Source organism: Hyaena hyaena, unplaced genomic scaffold (genome assembly GCF_003009895.1).
Source record: "Hyaena hyaena isolate Hyena2069 unplaced genomic scaffold, ASM300989v1 scaffold_707, whole genome shotgun sequence".
NCBI lineage: Eukaryota > Metazoa > Chordata > Mammalia > Carnivora > Hyaenidae > Hyaena > Hyaena hyaena.
Genome location: NW_024081342.1, coordinates 968,136 through 976,726, shown reverse-complemented (window position 1 = coordinate 976,726; position 8,591 = coordinate 968,136). Strand labels below are relative to the sequence as shown.

Genomic DNA, 8,591 nt, shown 5'->3' with positions numbered 1-8,591 from the left:
TGCAAATCCATCTCTTTTTGTCTCTGCTCCCACCCAAGGTCACACTTTTTTCACCTCAAGCCTGGATTACTGCAGTCATTTCCAAATTAGCTTCACTAAACTTCCAGTATTCCCTCAGTTCCACCTAGCACACATCCTCGTGATTACTCTTGATATTTCTCATGACTGACACTTGTTCAACAACATAAAAATGTCCCCACTGTAACCACACAATGCTGTGCACCTGGCATTCATGGTTCCCCCAGGATCCCTTAAGAGCTCCCAGTCACAGGCCCTATTCTTCGGCCTTGATCCTGTCTCTGCCTGGCTGAAGTATACTCCACACCTAGAGTGGCCTTTTCACTTCTGATGATTAGTCAAGACCTTTCCTGTCTTTCAAACTCGTTTAAACTCTTATTTCCACAATGACATTTTTCATGATGGTCCCAGCCCAGTATATGATCTGACTCCTCAAAATCCCCACAGCATGAATCTATATTGCTCCCTCGTCTCTTAATAAAAATGTACAAATTCCACAATTTGTGCCCATGGCTTCCCTCTCTTCTCTGGAAAATAAACAATTCAAGATAGAACTCAGAGGCCTACCAGTGATACCACCCCCCTGACCCACTCAGAGACAGTTTAAGCAATGAGAAATCACTCAGTTTGGGATATAAACAGACAGGATGTGAGACCTGTCAGTTTCCTAATCTATGAAGGGAAGACGTAGCTACTGAACTCCTTGCCTGAATCCTTGAGGATTACACCCCCAGCACAAGCTACAGCCTCACTGCATATCAGCCATCCTTCTTGCCCTAAATGCCAAAATCTAACAAGCAGTGCACTTATTTGGTGAGTACCCTAGAAACATTCAAATTAATTAAGTAATACCATTTTTTCACTTCAGCCAGGGATATTCTGAATTACAGTTACAGTAAGAGGTATTTTGGTAGTTATCCAATTAATTGTCATGCTTAGCACTTTATTTGGCTTGGAGCCTGATGGCATACTTAAGTTTACCTCTTGCTTCTCAATCTAATGGGACTTTCTCTGCCACTCTGGTGAAAGTACTCACTTTGAGGGCCTTGGAAAAAAGCCAGAGAAAGAGGCTTTGCATGGAAAACAAAGACCTCATTTTACCAGTGCGCCCAGGTAGCTGTGGGGACTATGGGGAAGGGTAAAGCAGGTGTTTGTGCCTCCATTACCATGTTTAGTGTAGCCCTGACAGAAAACACCAGACTCCGTGATGGCTTAAAGGATGGCCACAGGGAACAGACTGGATATTGTTCATCTACAGCCATTACGCCAAAAGAGGCATTTTGATATTTAAGTATAAACTAAACATTAAAAATAATACATATGCATCTTTAAAACATAACTCCAATATACTTGAGAAGTAAAGGGAAGAAGCACAAAGAAGGAAAAAGTAGAAGACTGAAAACCCAGATCGTTTTCTCTAACCACTTCCAGCATACTTTGATCCTAGGGGAAAAAAAATGTTAATCGCCTCCGTGTCTCAGTCCAATGTTACAAGACTGGATAAAAAGAATCACAGCCAACAAAAACTGTCTACATTAAAAAGAAAATCTCATACTGCATCAAAGAAATCATCAGAACATTTTGTTTTCTTAGGTTTCTAGGTATTCCTAAATATAGTCTCTCTAAAGACAAATTCAGTCGTAAGGCTCCAATTTTATATCTGGCAAAAAACACAGATTACCTAGGGACTAATAAGCCAAATATTTCTTTTCTATATGAAGTAGGTTTAAAAGAATCTTTGTCTTTGAAAGATCAGAAGCACAGTCCTCCCTACAATTCAGCATTTGTCAAAGCTTCGTTATGAACCACTTACATCAAAATATCCTGGGGTATGGGTAGGGGGAGCAAATAAATACTCCAGGACCCGCCCCAGAATTTTAAAATGAGAAGCTTTTAACATTTTTCCCACGTAGGTTTCCACTCATAAGTTTTAAAAACATTAAAATTAACCAAAGAGACTAAAAAGACTTATCTCCAATGGTGGATAGGGTCCACACAAATCATACCATATAATTCCTACTTGCTTTCACTAATCACATTTCATCAGTGCAAAAAAAAAAAAAAGTAATTGCTAGCAGCAACAGTCTTTAAATGGAAAAAAAATATATCACATCAGCAGCCCAAAAGTTATGTATCACAGTGGTCAGTTACCAACAATATTTCATTTTACCTTTCTAGTGGTGATATTCATATTTTGCAGATTGGTCGATAGATACGTAGTCTGATCTATCAACTCAACACCCGAGCCATTGCCACTCATCTCAGCTCAACAGATGAAGAAGCTCTAAATCATCAAATGAGTACACTCCATTCACAACCCGTCTAAATCCAAGTACTTATACTAAATTAATATTAATATAAAATTCACTAAAACCAAAATCCCTCCCAAGAAGTTGTTAGAAAACTTGATCAGGGAATTTTGAAGGAAAACTAATTCTTAGGGTTTCAGGGTCCTCCTTATCTGAAATATTGGTTGGGGGTTGGAGGTTGGATGATTTTTTACAGGTTTTCTAGATTTAGAATTCTATGAATAAAGCACGACCATACATAATTTTTAATTTTGCTTTAACATTTATGTATTTTTGAGAGAGAGAGACAGATAGACAGAGAGATAGACAGACAGGGGACAAGCAGGGGAGGGATAGAGAGAGAGGGAGACACAGAATCCAAAGCAGGCTCCAGGCTCTGAGCTGTCAGCACAGAGCCCAACACGGGGCTCAAACTCATCAACTGCGAGATCATGACTTGAGCCAAAGTCGGAAGCTGAACCGACTGAGCCATCCAGTTGCCCTGACCATAGATAATTTTTAAATCAAATGCACTATATTCTCTATCATTTTACCACATTGTCATGCTGTGAGTAAATTATTTAATCCCTAGAATTATAAACCCCAACATTTATAAAATAAAGATAATAATGACACTAATATCGACCTAGTAGAATTACTGTGAAGATTAAATGATATAAAGCTCTTAAAGCATTGAGAACTATTTTGGCTCACTGTAAATTCTTAAGAAATAATATTACTTATACACGGTATAATTTAAACTTTTCCCAACAAAATATGCCAGACTAACTGACAGTAAAGCACAGTCCCTCGACATTTATAGAGCCCAGTTAGGCCAAGTAACTCACTTGGGTAGGGACCCAAGTGAAGTTGTTCATGTAAGCCTATCACCACCCTCAGATGGGGGCAATGTGGCGTATCTTTCACAATGTTCATGCTCTAACCAAGATAGAACTTCCAAAGTTTCTCTCCGTGAGTGCTCATTCCTTCCAGCGTGATCCATCTCCACATGACACACTGCACATGCACACCTTGCCAGTCAAAGGTGCCCCTTCTCTCATGTGCCTTTGATGGAGTGGCTACATTGGTCAGTTTCAACATCTCAAACACTTCCAGCTTGCCTCATATGCCATTAAAGATCAATAAAGCAGTGCTTGGATTTTCTTTTCTTCCCCCCACCCCGTCCCCCCACAACCAAATAACACCCACTTCTAACAGACAAATATCTGTTAAATATATCCCTGGAAACTGAAAGAAGCTATGTGAAATGAAGTGGCAAACATAGAAAATGGCCAGGGATTTCTCTTTCATTACTGTTATCAAATTTCAAAATTAAAAAGTCAATAGGGGTATAATATTTATTCAGGGGACACAAAGCACATGGAACAATGCTCAAAGGTGCATTTTAAAGACCTTCAAACACGTTAAGGGAGCCAAAGTTATAAGATAATAAAAATACTATTACAGCCCATTAAGCATGTTGTAATGGTGCTTAGGGATGATGCAGTCATGTTTTGCAAAAAGTTATTTTCACCCATCTCCCTGAGAGGAAATTCAATGCAATCCAGATATTCTTAGGAAGATACACAAATATTTCTAGATAATACAGAAATGAACTTTATCACCATTACAAACCTCAAACACAAATTGGACTAATCAGGGTGTGCCAAAGTATAATAAACCAGAAAGGGGGATCAAATCCAAAAGTTGTTTTTTAATGCTTAAATTAATCTGATTTGTCAGGATTAAAAATTCAAAATCAGTTAGGTCCAAGGTTCAGGCTTTCAATAGTTTGCATATGTTGCTTCTGAAAAATAAACATACGCTTTACACATCGTAGGGCAACACTGTTTTGATGAGGGCAACCTTTTTTAATGAAATGATGGTTTAAGTCACCACACTCTTGAAATAACTCTTCATAAAGCAATTTTCAATGTTTTTAACCTATATACAGCTCAATAGAGAACACAGTCTAACCGCTATGCTATTAATAATTGCTGTTGATACGATTATTTTTTGTTGTTGCTCCATTTCTGGCATCTAGAACAGGTCCAGGGCCTATTAAATAGGTTATCAATAAATGTTTTTTTAAATATATGTTTAATTATCGAATAATTATCCATAGATTTGTGCATGGGTTATGATTTATATGAATATGTATACAAATGCATGGATGGTTTTGGAAATTTAATAAAGGGGAGAGAAGAGAGCTCAGTTGTAAGCACCAACTTCGTGCCCAGATCTTAGTGTTTCACTTACATAGTTTCACTTAACTCTAACAATGACTCTTAACCAAGGCTCACAGAGAATAGGCAATCAGAAGAGATAGTAATCAGAGTCCGATAGCTAAAAACATTGCAGAAATAAAGTGGTGGGATTCCCTGGATCTTTCTGATTGTCAGCACTTCATCATGCTGACATCTTGAGAGTCACTCTTTCTTCCACGGCTAGAAGTAATGGTCAATCAATTAAGAGCAAAATAAAATCATATAGCAAAATCCTAAAAATATTGGGCATCTGGAAGAAACTCTGTACTACACAGGGCATCAGGAATTGAACTGGTATGAGCCCTCACTAAAGGCACATGATAGCAACGAGGAGGGGACCTGATTGATAGAAAGGTTATCTCGGGCCACAAGCAGGATCTGTCTAGAAAGCAAGGGCTTCTCACTGGTCATTAGAGCCACAACCATTTAACTGTCACCATAACCCAGATTCAAAGATTAATCTGTTGGAGTGTGGGGTCACACAGCTTATAATGGTAGAACTGGATTCCCTATATCTTTCTGACTCTCACTACTCTAACATACTAATATCAGGATTTACTCTTCTGCCAATATCAGCATTTCTCAATCAGTGGCAATGTCTGCTAATACTTTTTTTATTATCATATTGAGAGAGTGCTACTGGCATCTAGTGGGTAGAGGCCAGGAATCTGCCAAACATCATATAATGCACAGGCCAGCTCCTCCACTATGAAGAACCATCTGGCCCAAGATATCAACAGTGTCAAGACTGAGAAATTCTGATCTACATCAATACACCAAGCACCCACTTAATTCATTCACCTGTATACTCGAGTGTCCACTACGTGGCATATACTGTTCTAAGCCCCAGGGAGCCAGTAATAAGCAAACCAGACAATGTCCCTTGTCTGAGAGTTTACATTTAAAAATGAGGGTAGACCTTAAAGATGGACACACAAGGGTGACTTGGAATACACTATAGTAAACCAGGGAAAAGATGATTGTGGCTTTCAGATACAGAAAAGCAGAGGTACAAAAATAGAACAGGAAGCAGTCTATTTGCTATCAAAAGATTTCCCCAGTGAAGCACTATCAAAATGAAAAAAGCACCCCATGGAAAATCAAATCACAGATGACAGCTTAAATGAAAATAACCCACTTAAAATTTCTTTTGAACTGTAAACAGTGAGGATTGGCAAAGTTTGTAATAATGAAGCCCTCATTCAAATCCTATTTTTATAAAACTCAACTTTACTTTGCTCCTGTAGTAGATGTGTTCTGGAAGGGTTTTGCTTAATATGACAATCTGTACATGTGGGAAAAGCCAGTGACTGATTTGGGAATACTCTCTTCTGTCACAAGCTGAAAAGTTCTCTTTGAGGCACTACAAATTTTAAGTCAACACCATACTTATCCTGGTGTACCTTTCTATACCTACTGCCAAAAGGCCATCTCCAACTCACAAATGGGCTGCCTTACAAGAGTTCATTTGCCAACTAGTTACTTGGAACCCAGAATATATATTTCCAGGGAAACAAGATTTGGTTGTAAATAGTGGTTAGATCCTTAGCCAGGAAACAAAAAAATCTGTCTAATTTACACTGTATCTATACTAAAATAGCAAAGCTAACAGCACTTTTAAACTTTGTTCCTATGGACAACGGACTGAAATTCCAGTTCCTAATGCTTAATGATTAACCATGAGAATGAGGCAGGTGACGGACTCTCCCACACCCTGATGTCTACCTGACTATAAAGGCAGGGACTGTCGTGGTCTCAAGCCATGGGGGAAAAGAGGTAAAAATCTGTACCAGCGACAGGAAGTGATGGATGGATGGAGGCTGAAATAAAAATTAAAGCCCTCCGAGTCGGGTTATGGCTAGAAATGTTTACATTAATTCAGTCAACAAATATTTGGCTAGATGTTGGAGATGCAGGGATGAATAAGGCAGGCTTCATGTCTCTCATCCCAGAATGCAAAGGCTTAAAATGTATCACACTGGTAGAGGAAGTGACTGATAGATGGGAAAAAGGGATGATGTATCGGTGGGACTCTGGTACAGAAAGGATGAGAATGCCCCAGTGAGAGCTTCCTCTTGCAGAAGGACAAGAACAAGAATCATGAGGGGTGCCTGGGTGGCTCAGCTGGTTGGCCATCTGACTTCGGCTCAGGTCATGATCTCAAGGTCTGTGAGTTCAAGCCCCCCATCAGGCTCTATGCTGACAACTCGAAGCCTGGAGCCAGCTTCAGATTCTGTGCTTCCCTCTCTCTCACCCCTGCTTGCACTCTGTCTCTATCTCTGTCTCTCAAAAATGAATAAACATTAAAAGCAAATTTAAAAAAAAGAACAAGAATCATGAACTTAACTAGAAATCAGTATTTGATACAGTAAAAACCTTACAGATTCATCTGGTTGAATAAATCCTCTCATTTCACAGAAAAGGAAACGGACATGAAATGCAAGAGTCTAGTTGTAAATTTGGAATAAGATTCACAATGCTTGATAATCAAACATCTGTTTGTGTATGCTCTCCGGATTTTACTTTCCTTTACCATGGCTTCCAAATAAATCAATACCAATCTTTTCTCTTCTTTTTTCTTTTCTTTTTTTTAAATAAGTTGTATCCCGGAGTGGCAGAGAAAGCTTGAAAGATTAAATAAGATAGGACATTAAAAGCCAACTGCTTTACTTCATTGGTGAGAAAACAGAGATCTTGGGACATTAAGTAATGTGGCTGACCTAAGACTAAGGTAGAACGAGGGCTGCCTGGCTTGTGTGACCCAGCAGTTTCCATTATAGTACCACCACTGCCACTATCACTATCAAAATGATTGAGACAAGGAAGAAATAATACCTCTGGGATGTACACTAGAAAGGCATGGTCTTCTAAGCAAAGAATCTATTTTCTGTTTGGTTCTTTTCTTTTTATTTTATTTTTATGACAGAGAGAGAAAGAGAACATGGGCACAAGTGAAGGAAGGGGAGAGGGAGAGAGAAAGAATCCCAAGCAGCCTCCATGCTCAACGCAGGGCCTGACAGAGGGCTCAGTTCCATGATCGCAAGATCATGACCTGAGCCAAGATCAAGAGTCAGAAGCTCAACCAACTGAGCCACCCTGGCACCCCCACACAAAGGCTTTAAATATAATTTCCAACTTATGAAAAATATTGGTTAAAAATCAAAGCTCTTTCTTTGAAATAAATATGGAATCAAAATTTATAAATCAGGAAATTTTCTAGAAAACTTACATTTACCCTATAACTGCACCCTCCCCAAAACAAACCTGTTCTTTGGAAAATTTTAAATGTCTTAATTATGGCCTTTTGAAATACATTTTTCCCCTTTGGAAAAAATTTTTAATATTGAACGGTTCGTGAATCTGCATGTCATCCCTGCGCGGGGGCCTTGCTAATCTCTGTATCGTTCCAAGTCTTTAGTATATGTGCTGAAGGTGAGCAGGCCCTTGAATTCTTGAAGACATCATTTCACCCTTCAGTTATTCACTAGTACTTATGGGTTCTCCCTCATGCTAAACTATCTCGGTGCCTTCATACCCTCTTGCTTCCTCAAGTTGCCTTCTATTCCAATCAGGGCTTCTAGCATTCTGACAGAAATCAGATCACAAAGACTGACAGAATACCGGGGAAGGCAAGAGTCCAAAATCTCTAAGAGAAGCCTTCTCAAAAGTTTAATAATCATAACGATGGCAATTTTGGTGGCTCATAGGCATCTTGGGTGACATCGTTTTGAATATATCTTACAGATTTCTTTTGATCTCAGTTCAGTGGCATTTTCAATTATATCTAGAATCTTGGCAGTTCTCTGAATAATTGAGAGACTAACAGTTTAAACTTCAGTGAGCTAGGGAGAAATAATTATTAGGAATGTATTCGGAATTGGCTTTTCAATTTTGGTAATGTGTTTCAATTTTATATTTCATTTTAAACATTCCTAAGTATTTTTAATACTGTTCTTCCTATATGTAAATAATTATTTTAGAATAACAGTTATAGGTTTCCTTAAAGTACTGCCTATGG

The 8,591-nt window shown here is 38.7% G+C and overlaps 1 non-coding gene across 1 annotated transcript; it reads right to left on the bottom strand.

The window, feature by feature from the left end:
- Positions 1-7,909: 7,909 nt before the first annotated feature.
- Positions 7,910-8,013, bottom strand: LOC120220589. Its single transcript, XR_005525630.1, has one exon. It is a non-coding gene; the product is annotated as a U6 spliceosomal RNA (small nuclear RNA).
- Between the last annotated feature and the right edge of the window lie 578 nt (positions 8,014-8,591).